The following is a 13391-nucleotide window of genomic DNA, read 5'->3' as shown; positions in this document are numbered from 1 at the left end:
AAGTGCACCCGTGTTGTGCAATGCCTGAGGAGGTCAGAAGAGGCTGTCAGATCCCCTGGAACTGGAGTTACAGACAGTTGTTAGCTGCCGTGTAGGTGCTGGAAATCGAACACGGGTCTTCTGCAAGAACAGTCAGAGTTCTTAACTGCCGAGCCACCTCTCCAGCCCCATGTATCAGTACTTTTTAAAAATGCTTCGGGTGGTTCCATGCACAACCAAGAAAGGGTACAATGATCTTTGATGTCCTTCTAGCAATAATCTCAGGTTCCAAAATGTGTTAGATTTGAACAGTGTGTCATGCTTCAGTGCTCTTTCACTATGACCACCCTAAATGGTTGACCTAGAAAATGCTTTTTAGTGACTGACGTCATTCATAATTTTTTCTGCTTTTTCTACTCCTCCTATGATGGCCATGAAGCATTGTTATGAGCTTTTGTTGAGCCTAGAAATAGATGATGAGAGCAGAGTAAATGAATAGCCAGTTAAACGAATCACTGAGAACAGTCAGCCTCGACTTCTCCCAGCCCCACTTTGAGACTAAAATTAAAAGTATTTAGAGGGTGCGAAGTTAGCTTTGCAGACTTCGTTGTCAATGAAGAGGCGACTGCAGTAGGGTCACAGTGAGACTCATGTCGGTGGACAGTTGTTTACTCAGTTAGCAGCCATGCAAACAGTCAATTGAAAATGTATTTCCAGGCCAGCTGAGTTGCTCAGCAGGTAAAGGCGCTTGGCTTGTTGCCAAGCCTGATGACTTTGAGTTCAATCCTCAGGACCCACGTTGTGAAAGGAGAGAGCAGACTATTGCAAGTTGTCCCCTGACCTCCACACATTTGCTATGGTATATGAGCCTACACATGCATGCATGCAAGCACATACAGAGAGAGAGAGAGAGAGAGAGAGAGAGAGAGAGAGAGAGAACGTAAAAGTAGTTTTTTTCTTTTTTTTTCTTTGTTTTATGTGTATGCGTGCATTGCTTGCATGTAGGTAAGTGCACCCATGTTGTGCAATGCCTGCGGAGGTCAGAAGAGGCTGTCGGATCCCCTAGGACTGGAGTTACAGACAGTTGTTAGCTGCCATGTGGGTGCTGGGATTTGAACCCAGGTCTATCTGCAAGAACAACCAGTGTTCTTAGCCACTGAGCTGTGTCTCCAGCCCCATAAAATATTTCCCCCTCCCCAGGAAGTGTTCAATGACAGTTTGTGGTTGACAAAAAACAATGTATCAAACATAAGGTCTGTCCCACGTTTGTTAACAAAACATAGTGTTTCTGCTGAACAAGAGACTTAGAATATTGCTGGGAAGACAAAACCCCACAAAGATACCTCATATTATCTTTATATGCATGATAAAAACTTCAGGCACAAGAGAAGTAGCCTCCCCTGGGATTCCAAGTATGAACTGTTAGGGATCCTCATGTGTTACCATTCAGGAACGTAGCCCCCGAGCTTCCCTGAGAAGCCTCTTTGATCATGGAAGCATGGGTTTCATGTTTTAGATCCAACTAACCTTTTCTCTCTGGAGGCTCTTGGTCAGGTCTTTCTCTGTTGAGTCCATAACAAACGCAGACAGGTTGGTCCATTGTGAAGTTTGATTTCCTAGGCCACAGGTGCAGGGCAGTATGAGGTCAGAGCACCAAAGGCTTGAGCTCTTCAGTTCAAAAGCCACATCAGCATGAAGGAATGTGCTGGGGTTCTTTGAAGCTCAATTTGTATAACTTCACATTTCAAAGGGAAAGACATTTCTCCTCTCACTGACTTCAGTTGTCTTTGGAAGACTGACTATTTTTTTATTATTAATTTTTGGTAGAACTGAAAAGTCCACTTAACATTTAGTTTGGGTTGATAATAGAAACCCAGGGAGGCTAGGAACCTATTTCAAAGGCCTGTGCAAAGCCACGGGGACACAAAGATGAGGTGCATGTCACCGAGCCCTAGCCTGGAGCAGCTCTCTTTGCAGGGGACCCAGCACTGCATGAAAGGGAGTTGTGAAAGACAGCCTTGGTGACACTGAATGCAGCTGCCTTCCTTTAGGACAGTGGGCATGTATCACAGCTTCCCTTTCCCTCAGAAGAAATAAATGCCTAATGGATCGCTCTGTATATATTTTTCATTTTTGTATTTTTACACTGTGATAGAATATACAAACACAAGCTATACCGTCTTAGCCTTTGTTTGGTTGTTTGTGACAAGGTCTCATATAGCCCAGGCTGGCCTTGAACTCATTATGTAGCAAGACTGGCCTTTCTTGATCCTCCTGCCTCTGCCATCTGCATCTTCACCATTTTTAAGCCTAAAAACCTTAACTATCTCCACCATCACCAACATCCATGCAAAGAGCTCATTTCATCTTGCAAAACAGAAACTCTGCACACATTAAATAGAACTTCTCTGTTCCCCTGCTCCCCAGCCCCTGGTAACCCCATCATTCTTCCTCTTGTCTCTGAATTTAACTCTCTGTGTAAGTAGAGCCATCCGGTGCTTTATCCATTTGTGACTGGCTTATCTCAGCATACTGTCCTCAAAATAGATTTTTAAAAAATTTTAATTGACTTCATACAAAACATCTTAGTCATCTTTATACCCCCTCCCACCCACACCCTCCCATAGCTGCCCCCCGACCAGATTTCATGTATTCTGTCATCTCTGTTAAGGCCTATCAAGTCAAGTTAGTGTCCCCAGATGTCCCTCGGTGCAAGTTCATCCACTGGTAGTCAGCCTATCTAGAGTAGCTCCCTTGAAGAAGATCAGCTCTTCCTCACCCAGCAGCAATCAGCTGCCAATCGTTCTTTGGCCAAGATTGGAGACTGCTGTCCATTTCCACAGTTCTATGCTGGGTTTTTGACTGCTTGAGTTTGCATGGGTCTTGTGTATGCTGATGCCATTGCTGTAGATTCATATGAGCAAGGTCCCAGGAGCCCATAAGACTGTTTCCATATGGTCCTGCACCTCCTCCCTGGTTCTTACAGTTTTTCCACCCCCTCTTCCTCAGTGGTCCCTGAGCCCTGGATGGGTGGAGTTTAATACAGGAGTCCTGTCCGAGGACCCACACTCTGCCTTGTTCTCTGCTCTTTGGTCATTTGTGGCCTTTTGTGTTCATTGCCCTCTGTTGCATGAGGGAGCTTCGTTGATGAGAATTGAGAGATGCGTTAGTGTTCTCTGTACCCCTCATTCCACTGTGTTCCATGGGCCTTAGGTATAGAGGTTCCATTGTAGATGTTTCACTTACGGTTGGGCATTTCGCAGACATTTATTCTCTGTGGGTAACCAGTTGTGGAACTCTGTAATTGTCTCTGTCTGTTGCAAAAGGATCTTCTTTGATGAGTGGTGGCTGGCATACTTCCCCAGTCCCCTCCCCTTTAAATACCCCCACTTTCCCCATTTCCTCCTTGGTAACACCTGTCTCCTGTTGTTCTTCTCTCTCAGGGTCTTTCTTTTCCTTTACCTTCCTGGTTCCTTTCCATTTTCCTGGCTCCTGCAGTTAGATATGCTCACATATAAGGATTTGGTGCTAAGATCTACAAATGAGGGAGAACATACGTCGTTTGTTTTTCTGAGTCTGTGTTGCTTCACTTAGTATAACAGTTTAGAGGGCTAAGATTTGTCAAGTCTCCTGTGCGTGCAGCTGTGCTTGTTCTAGCTGAGGTGTCCTACTTGGTTTACACAGCTTGTTAGAAAGTTGCTTCTTTGGATGGTAAAGGAAGCTTATTGGATATCCTTTTGCATATAGTTGTAGGGAGCATCATTCATGACGCTCTGAACCCCATCTTATGCACTATGAGCTCTCAAGAGCACCCACACTGTCACACTAGCACCGGGAGGCTGAGGCAGGAGGATGGTAAATTCAAGGCCAACTTTGGCTACATAGTTATTCCTGTCTCAAAAAAGAAAATCAAAGAACTGTTTGTGGAGGTGGATCAGCTCCTCCTCTACCAGAGGCCAGCAACAGAAGGCAGCTGGCCTGACTCAGCTATACCAGCCTCAGCCCACAGGGGCTCTGTGCTTGATTATGGGTGTGTGTTACCATCTGGCATGTGGGAATCGTGGTAAGAATGGGAGACTGAGACTGTCCATGTCACATGTTGCTATTATTTTATTGAACGCTTGTTATAAAGCCAGCACTGTGCTGAGTACAGCATCAACCCTGGAATTATTTGATCTACTCCCTGTCTTTTATTCAAAGGGTACTTCTGCCAAACTGGCTTCAGGAAATTCCTCCCCATCCACTGAACTGTAGCTTCATTTTCCAGTGCCTTTCAGAGATGGCCTCAGTGATTTATCAAGTTTTCTTATTTTAAGTAAGTGCCTTTTCAGTAAGAGTCTTTAGACAAATTTCTGTGTACTTCATTAAGTTTTTATCTGGGAGGAAAATAAATACCACCATACCCCACAGTGTGAGCCTGGGGAATGAAGCAAGCATCTCTACCGACTGTTTCCAGTCCATGAAACTGGTTTTCCATGAAGGTTTGATTGTGGCTTGAATCACAATGTGTGTTGGACCTTAATAAATTGAAACCTGAATGTTTTTCGTAGGAACATTGCTCCCAAGGTACATTATTTTGCCATAATGCCTTCTAATATTATAATCCTTTAATAAAATTGTTTGAAGTCATATTATTTGGAAATATTTATAACAGTCGTAATACCTGCCTTTTTCTGTCTTGAGAAAGGCTCCTCCCTTCTCTTCCTCTCTCCTGGCTCTGGAAGTCCTGGGCTTGCTCGGGTATCTCCTTCCTTCATCTAGTAAACTGTGGTTCCCCTCCTACAGGGAAGAACCTCAGCCTGCCATGTACAGAAACAGCTTCTCAGAGGCTGCTCAGAAACTGCCACCCTGTGGCACGCAGGGGGGACTGTGGTAATGGCATTAACTGGTATGCCTGCACTCAATCTGGTATCTAAAACTGGGCCCTAGAGCTTCCTTCAGAAACGTACAGTCTCCTCCCATTATCTCATTCATCCTATGTGGGGTACTGGGTGAGAACTCTTAGAAGTGCCAAGATGTACCAGAGAGAGTCCTTGTTGCGAAGGAGCAGAAGAGAGTTTTCACATTCCATGACTATAATAAAAATCAGGACATAGGTATGTGGTATAAGAGAAAACTATGAGAACTCACAGGGTGGACCGGGCTCTGGATTTGGAAATCACAGATGAATCAAAGTATCCAACTTTTCTTGTACACATTCTAAGCATGAGGCATCCTGTTGGCATCTAACATATAGGATCTAGTTTAATACTCCCAGCCATCATTAGGAATTTTTACTCCTCATTCAGAAGTGAGGAGGAGGAGGCTTTTCTGTGTCTGATCAACTTTCATTCTTTCCTACTGCTCGTGTTGTACCGCCAACCCCTCCCTCATTCCCTCAGCCCACCCCACGCCCACTTTCCAAAAGAAAGCCAGATGCGAAGGCTTCAGACAGTCTGCTTTTACAGATTTGAACAGCTTTTAGGTTTACATCCAAAGTTTATGGGCCATGTGTACAGAGAAATATGTGTGTGTGTGTGTGTGCGTGCATGTGTGTGCATGTATGCGTGTGTGTGTGTGTGTGTGTGCATGCCCACTGTATTCTTTTCAAAGAATGCGGTTTTGAGGATCACATAATTTACTCAGAGGCACACACTGGTGAAACCTTGTGTATGTTCCCATAGTTCTTTCCCACCCTGCAGTTCCCATTTGGAAAGGAAAAATAAACACCTAGATTTGAGACTGGAGGTTTATTCAAGATTTTCTGGGGTTAGAAAGAGATGTAGAGCTATGACAGAGAGGCCCACTCATACACAGAGAGCAGCTGTGAAAATTCAAATCCAGCATACTGCCTGCAAACCTACTATAGACACTGTAGTCAGAACTCATCTTCTACCATCCAATCACGTAGCAAGGCCAGGAGCTGAGAGCTAATCTTTCCCATTTGCTCAGGAAACTGAGGCTCAGAAAGATTGTAAGTGTTAAAGTTTAGATTCAAGCCCAGGCCCTCTGCCCCTGAGTCCAGCTTGCTTGATGTCTGAGAAAAGACAGTTCAGCCCATTTAAAATCTGCCCTATCCATGCTGGAACTGCAGCTTTCTTCACACTCTGGTCTGTCACCTTAGCATCCCGAGCCAGACACAGAGAACATTGCTCTGGGAATGGACCCCTGACTGCCTAGTTACCTTTTTGTACACACTTCGATTCTAGCCCTGGTTTAGTTGAGGCCACGTCCCTTTCTCGCCTGCTCTTGCTTGTCCTGGATGTAGAGCCTTCTTAGCATAAGTGTATATTCTTTTCCTGGAAGCCAAGGCTGCTGACACCACACCCTCCAGCTGCAATGGGGAGGGAGGTCCCCGTAACATACACTGCCACCAACGTACAGGCTTCAGGGTAAGCCCTAAATAGTGAACCAGTGCCGCCATCTACCTGGCTTTTTCCTGCTGTCTACTCCAAGACACAGAACACTTTCAAGAAATTCTTCTTTTGTGTTTCCTGCTGAGCAAGGTTTAATAGTGGGCAGAGGTGGGAAGAAGGACTTGGAAGTTAAACTGTGTGCATGTTAGTTAAGCTTCTTCAAAAATGCTAATGAAGGGGCTGGAGAGAGCTCAGCAGTTAAGAGCACTGGCTGCTCTTGCAGAGGACCTATGTTCAGTTCCCAGAACCCACAGGGAGGCTAACAGTCATCTGTAACTCCAGTTCCAGGGGATCCAATGCCCTCTTCTGGCTTCTGTGAGCATGGCGTGCATCAGTGCACTTAAATACATGCAGGCAAAACACTCATACATATAAAATAAACATAAAAAATCAATCAAAAAGTTTTAGTATTAATGAAAAGGAGTAACAAAACAAGTGAACTCTAGTCTAATTCACTATGGTCTGGTTGAACATGATGTTAATCAAAGTGGATCAGAGGGTATTTGTCCAAGCCTGACACATAAGTTATTACTACTTTGTAACTGAATAAACTGATGATCTTGGGGCCTTGCCCAAACCAAGAGTGACAGGCTTCTCTACATGATCCCTAATTTTAAATCTTTATAATAATGATGGGGAATTTCAGACAGAAGAGTCAAACGGTTGAAAGTGTCTCTGATACTGAGCCGCTTTTGCGTAGTGTCTGTCCTTGGCTCTAATCTCTGCTCGGGTAGACTCTTCCCTCATTTACCCGTCCTCCAGTGTCTTCAGATTTTCCTATTTTATGTTTCTAAGGATAAGCACAGAAAGTTTGGCATAAAACAATAGCCATGTTTAGGGGGCACAACTGGAAATTGCTTCTAAAGAGGAAGTGTGGTGAACACTTAATTTCCCGTCTTTCTCTTCTTAGCCTTCTTCTAGAACTGTTCTTTGAATGTTTTATTATTCTTATCTTATGTGTATGTGTGTCTCGCCTGCATGTGTGTAAAATGTACCCATGTCATGCAATGTCCATGGAGGGCAGAAGTTGTTGGATCCCCTGGAACTGGGGTTACAGACAGTTTTTAGCCGCCACATGGGTGCTGGGAACTGAACCTGGGTCCTCTTCAAGAGCAGCAAGTGCTCTTAACCACTGATCCATCTCTTCAGCCCCTTCTAGAAATGTTTTAAATTAGAAAATAATGTTACTTTGAGATTAAAAATGTGGCATTGACTGTTTACCTCACTGGAGACGTCAAGTTTTGAATTCTCCTAATGGGCAGCCATGCATTGGCTGCATGATACAGAGATGTGATGAATACCTAAGGCAAACTGGAAGCATCCTTTAAAATTTCTTTCTCTTAGATCTTCATACAGTCCTTTTGTATTTAGGTCCTTTCATGTGCACATAAAGAGCATTTGTTTACAACAATGTGAGCCTCTGTGCTAGGCTCTAATGCTGTGAAGTTATCTAGATTGGTCTTGTGCGTCTAAAAGCAGGTGAGCTGCTTCTTCACATCAGTGAGCCTTTTCTTCCTTTAAATTTGCCCACTAAAAATCCATATTAGTAAGAGTAAGTCAAGTAAACAAGGAATGCAAAAAAAGAAAATATTCTAGGATCAATTGTTATATGATTTTTTTGAGACTGGGTCTCACAAAGCTCAGGCTGACTGCAAACTCACTGAGTAACCATGGGTGACCTTGAACTTCTGATCCTCCTGCCTGTACTTCCCAAGCGCTGGGATTACATGAGTGTACTACCATGCAATCGTGGGGATCAAATCCAAGGCCTCATGCATGCTAGGCAGGCACTGTACCAACTGAGCTGCATCCTCAGTTCGATTTTGTGATTTCTATTAATACATTTCTATAGTATTTAGTTTTGAAATATGAGTTATTTTCTTGTGATTCTCTTTACGATGACCTTTACTAGTAGATGTCGTGTTGTATCTGTATGGTGACAAGTTTCCAGAACACAAGTACAAAATTTTATAAAATAAATATTTGCAGACCCACCCTCAGTGTGATGAGCCTTGACTGCAAAAGAGATGTTGATAAGCTCCATCCACACCAATCATTATTTGTCCCTTCAAGAGGTACAAAGCCTGTCCAAACACTTGAATCATTTCTAGTTGCAAATATAAATCTAACAGACAAATGCTTTGTAGGTCACAGTTTGGCAACAGGTGATATTTTACTGTGAAAAGAGGAAAGGTCTACTTTTTGATCTATGTTTAAAAAAGAGAGAGAATAGATTGGTTTATATGAAGTATTTTTCCAGTTCCAAAATTGAATCATTTATTTCATTTTGAAAATTTGATTTTAAAAATGCACAGTCAGATAAGAAAATGAGTCTTGTCTTGGTCGTGAGTCTTGTCTTGGTCATGTAAGTCGCATGCTAAGCAGGAGCTTGTGCACTACTTATAATCGTTCACTACTGGTATAGTGCAAGATTTTAATGGGTGATTAGATCATTTGAGTCAAATTGTTTGACCAGCTAAATGCTAATTAATCATTTACTGAAAATACCAGAGTTGGGAGATCTTGGACTGTACCAACCATGAGTATTTGTAAAAGTTTGTTTGTTTGAGGCAATGTCTCACTCTGTAGCCCAGGATAGCCAGCTCTCCATTCTCCTCCCTCAGTCTCCCGAAGGCTGGAATTACAGGTATGCAGGTATACACACTCAGCTTAGTTTTATAAGATAACGTTGGTAGTGGCAGAGACTAACAGACTAACAGAGATCAGTGACTAGAATTCAGGATGTGATGAGTTAGTTACTTCATCACTCTTGCCAAAATACCTGCCACAACAACTTAAGGGGGAAATATTTGTTTTGGTTAACAGTCCATGGCTGCCTGGCCACATGCACTTGGGCAGAGCATCATGGTGGTGGCTGTGTGTGAGGGGGAAGAGTCTTCACCTCCTGTTGAACAAGAGTAGAAAATGGGTCAAAGACAAGACCTGCCCCTAATGACCTACTTCCTGCAACTGGGCCTGACCTCTGATAATTTCCAACCTTGCAATGGTGACATTATGTGGAGGTAGGGGGACTTTTTTGCATAAGCCTCTGTGTGTGTCCACATGTGTGTGGTTGCATGTATGTGTCCAAGTCCATGGATGTGCTTGTATGTATGTGGAGACCTGAGACTGACATCAGGAGTTGATTGATCTTTACCGTGTTCTTTGAGGCAGCATCTCTCAGTTGAGCCTAGAGCTTGACGGTATGGCTGACCTGACTAGTCATCTTGCTCTGGGGATCCCCTGTCTCTGCTTTCAGAGCACCAGGATTATAGGTGGGTCCACATGCCAACCCAGCATTTATGTGGGTGGTGCTGGGGGTCCAAACTCCAGCCTCTGTGCTTGTACAAGTGCTTTACCCACTGAACCGTCTCCCTAGTCCCTCATGGCTTTTTTTTTAACTATAAAAAGAAATCTTTGCTATTTTTCTTCAGTGGGTAGGAACTACAATGCATGTTTAACATGTTCATATAGTTTTACTAAAATAAAAATCTAGTAAAATGTCAGGGCAGAATTTTGTGTGTGTTCTCTGAAGTTAAATAGCCTCCCTTAGGAAGTCCTGGCCGATATAGGCAGTAAGGGAAGTGGGTAAATGCACCATAGAATTTGGTTTCTGTCCTGGCTCTGTCAAAATAAACAACAAAAGATGCCTGTGAATGACAAAATGTTCCAGCACCATTTACAGAAAGAACTTTCCTCTGTAGTGAATTGCCTTTCTACTGGTTGACTCTGTGTGTGTGTGTGTGCGTGTGTGTGTGTGTGTGTGTGTGTGTGTGTGTGTCCCTGGGGGGGCGTGTGTGTGTGTGTGTGTGTGTGTGTGTGTGTGTGTGTGTGTGTCCATCTGGCGGGGGGGGGAGCATCTGGACTTGGGTATTTACTGTTTTGTTCACTGATGATACACTTTTCTAGCTTGATTACAATGTAATTTCCTTAAAGAATTCTATAGAATTCAAATTCGGTTAAATTTACCAGAGGAGCTATTTGAGCTTGGACTTCCTAGTGCAGATTTTAACTTCTGATTCAATTTCTTTAATGCATATAGAATTAATAGCCTCACATGTATCCCACAGTTTAGTATGTTTAGCCTGTATCTGCATTCAGCTTGAGATACTTTATCATTCTTCTCTGATTTCTTCCATTACCTGGGGATTATTAATTCAAGGTATACTATTTAGTTTTTAAAATATTTGGGGACTTTGTAGCTGTCTTTCTGGTGGTGTTTTAAATTTAGTTCAGTAGTTGTTATGGAACACATTTCATGTGATTTAAATGCTTTCAAAGTTCTTTTGATACATTTTATATGCCCCTTGTGTGCCTGATAAGAATGTGTGTTTTGCTGCTCCTAGGTAAATGACACATGGGTCAGTTTAGCTGATGCTCAAGGCTTCTGTGTATTTGCTGCCTTTCTGCTTATATAGTTCCCTTATTACAAGCAAGTGCATATATTTTTGCATCATGAGACCTTTTCATGCTTCATCAACACTTAGGAAGAGATTGATGCTGTGAATGTCATCTGGAAGATCTATTACCAGTGATGCATGAACACATCTGCCACTGGTAATAAAAGCATAAAAGAAGTACTTGGAAAAGTTGATCTATGAATTTAAATCTTGAAATGAGAAGTCAGATCTATCTCTGAAACAGTATTGAGGAATGAACACTGTGTTCCAAGTGCTGATGATCATGTTAGTGACTTCAGCTTACTTTTTTTCTAGTTGTAGAAACATTTGCTAAATTGGATTTTGCGACATCTGTCAGTACAACAGATAGAAGTGTTTCATATGTCTGAAAGTGTTTAAAGCACCAAGGATGGAGAGAGGTCATCTTTACCTGGGCTCCTCCTGCTCAGCCTCAGTTTGGGCCTCTCCCTCCCCCAAAGGCTGTCATACTTCAAGCAAAGCCTTAACATACCATGCAGAACGCTGAAAGCCATAGACTTACCCCAGCATTCCACTGAACATGAACAGGAAGATATCCACTTCCAAATACTTGCTGATTTAGTCTGGTAAACAAATCAGTCTCAACTCTGTGTCAAGTATATGGATTTCAAACTGCCTAGAGAACTGTTTGAATTTTTTCTAAAGTTGATTCCCATCTCAGTAGTAAAACAAAAGAGTATATTCAATTACTGATACCTCTCTGGTCTGAATATATAGAACAATTCATTATTCAAATCTGGTTTCAGATGATAGCTGCTGAGTTTAATTGCATGTTTAAATTAGGAAAACTATGTAATGGAGTGTAGTAAGGCTTTTCCAGATTGAAATCAACTGAGAACATTCAGGTAACTGAAAGTAAAGAGTTTTATAAGGACACAGGGAAGAGAAGAAGCCATCTTGGCATTTCCTTCAAGGCATATCGGTAATCACATGGTCAGTGCTGGAGCAGCCAGACACTGCTCCCTTCCCCTCAGGGGCCCTGCTGCCATTCTGACTCAGCTGCCCTCTATTTTTCTTCTACTGCTTCTGCCGTGACAAGTTCTAATCTTTGCCGCAAGGCGTCTGCTTTTTGTCTTCTTCCTCTGGTACTGTTATTTTTCTCTATATATATTTCAAGTCCAGATCTCCTGTAGAGGAACTCCACCTTCCAGAATGTACCTTTTTGGGAAGCATTTTCATACCAGGTTTCTGAAACACTGCTTGATAATTTATAGAGCACTTCAGTAGATCAGAGGCCCATCCTGATCCAATCAATCAATCAAAGAGGGCAGTATCCCTGGCAGGCATGGACCATGGTCCATCTGCATGGCTGTCCTCGACAAAATGGCTGTGCAGCCTGCATTCATTGGATCTGCTTAGTATCACACAGACAGCAAATTTCCTTATGTGCTGAAGCTGAGGCTTTCAAACTGTGCCTGGCACGAAGGACAGACATCTTTGCACTCTGTGTGCCCTTTTCTAGCCAGAGCAGCTTTATATTATTCACTTTTGTATATTAGATTTTCAAATAAAATTTCACTTGAAGGCAGCATTATATTACTCAAAAATAGTCTGAGAGTCACTGAGCTAAAGGAGTAAAAGAAAATTTTTTGCTTGGAAACTTTTAAAAATAGGATACTTAGGCTGGAGATGCAGCTCAGAGCTGGAGCACTTACGTCATATGTACAAAGCTCTGGGTTCCATCTCCAGAAGAGAAAATAAAGAAAATTACTTGTTTCTTAAAAGAATAGTACTGTTTATTCTCAAATAATAAGAGTTAATAAAGCATATAATTGCATATATCATTTAAATATATTTTACCTATTTTCTGTAAAAAGTGTTGGGCAAAGGTAAATAGGAAAATTGGTAAAGACTCCTTATAAATGAGTGAAAGAAACCAAATATTCTTGTCTTTATGATCTGCATAAAACTTATACATCAGAACTCATGTTCATCACAATTGTTTTAACATCTTAAATGTTATAAGAATTATTTAGTTGAGTGTCAATATATGCCTGGTCGTTTTGTTAATCATGATCACACTGTAAATCCACAAGAATAAAAATAATATAAGGCAGTTGTGTTTCAGTGATTTACACAGAACACTGATGCATCGGGGTGGCATAACCCCCATAAAACCACCATAAAAACATTAAGTAATTAATTAGCTCTTTGTAGTTAACTATGGTAAATTGGGAAACATCAGAGAAATTGTTCATAATTGTACTTAATGATAAGAACTGTGTTTGGTATGCTCAGTCATCTACCAAGAACAGGTTTCTGAAAACTGAAGACATTTTGATGGTACTCGTAAATGGAAGCTACTTTTACAAAAACACCAGGAACCGTATCTTTGCTCTGTCAATCAGAACATCCCAGTATCTACCACTTGCCTAAAAGAAGATTCATCCAGTGAGAATGTCAATCCCTGTCACTTGCTGGCTTGGCAAATGAGAGTATCTGAAATTCCAGTAAGCATGCCACCAGATGTGGTGAGGAACCTGCCCTTCCCCTCAGAATGCCACCAGATGCCATCCTTACCAGTGCAAGATCTTGGCTGCTTCTCAGAATCTCAGTGTGTCTATGCTTTAAACCAGAA

This window comes from Nannospalax galili, unplaced genomic scaffold (assembly GCF_000622305.1).
Source record: "Nannospalax galili isolate Female #2095 unplaced genomic scaffold, S.galili_v1.0 scaffold841, whole genome shotgun sequence".
Classification (NCBI taxonomy): domain Eukaryota; kingdom Metazoa; phylum Chordata; class Mammalia; order Rodentia; family Spalacidae; genus Nannospalax; species Nannospalax galili.
This window is presented reverse-complemented; position numbering follows the sequence as displayed.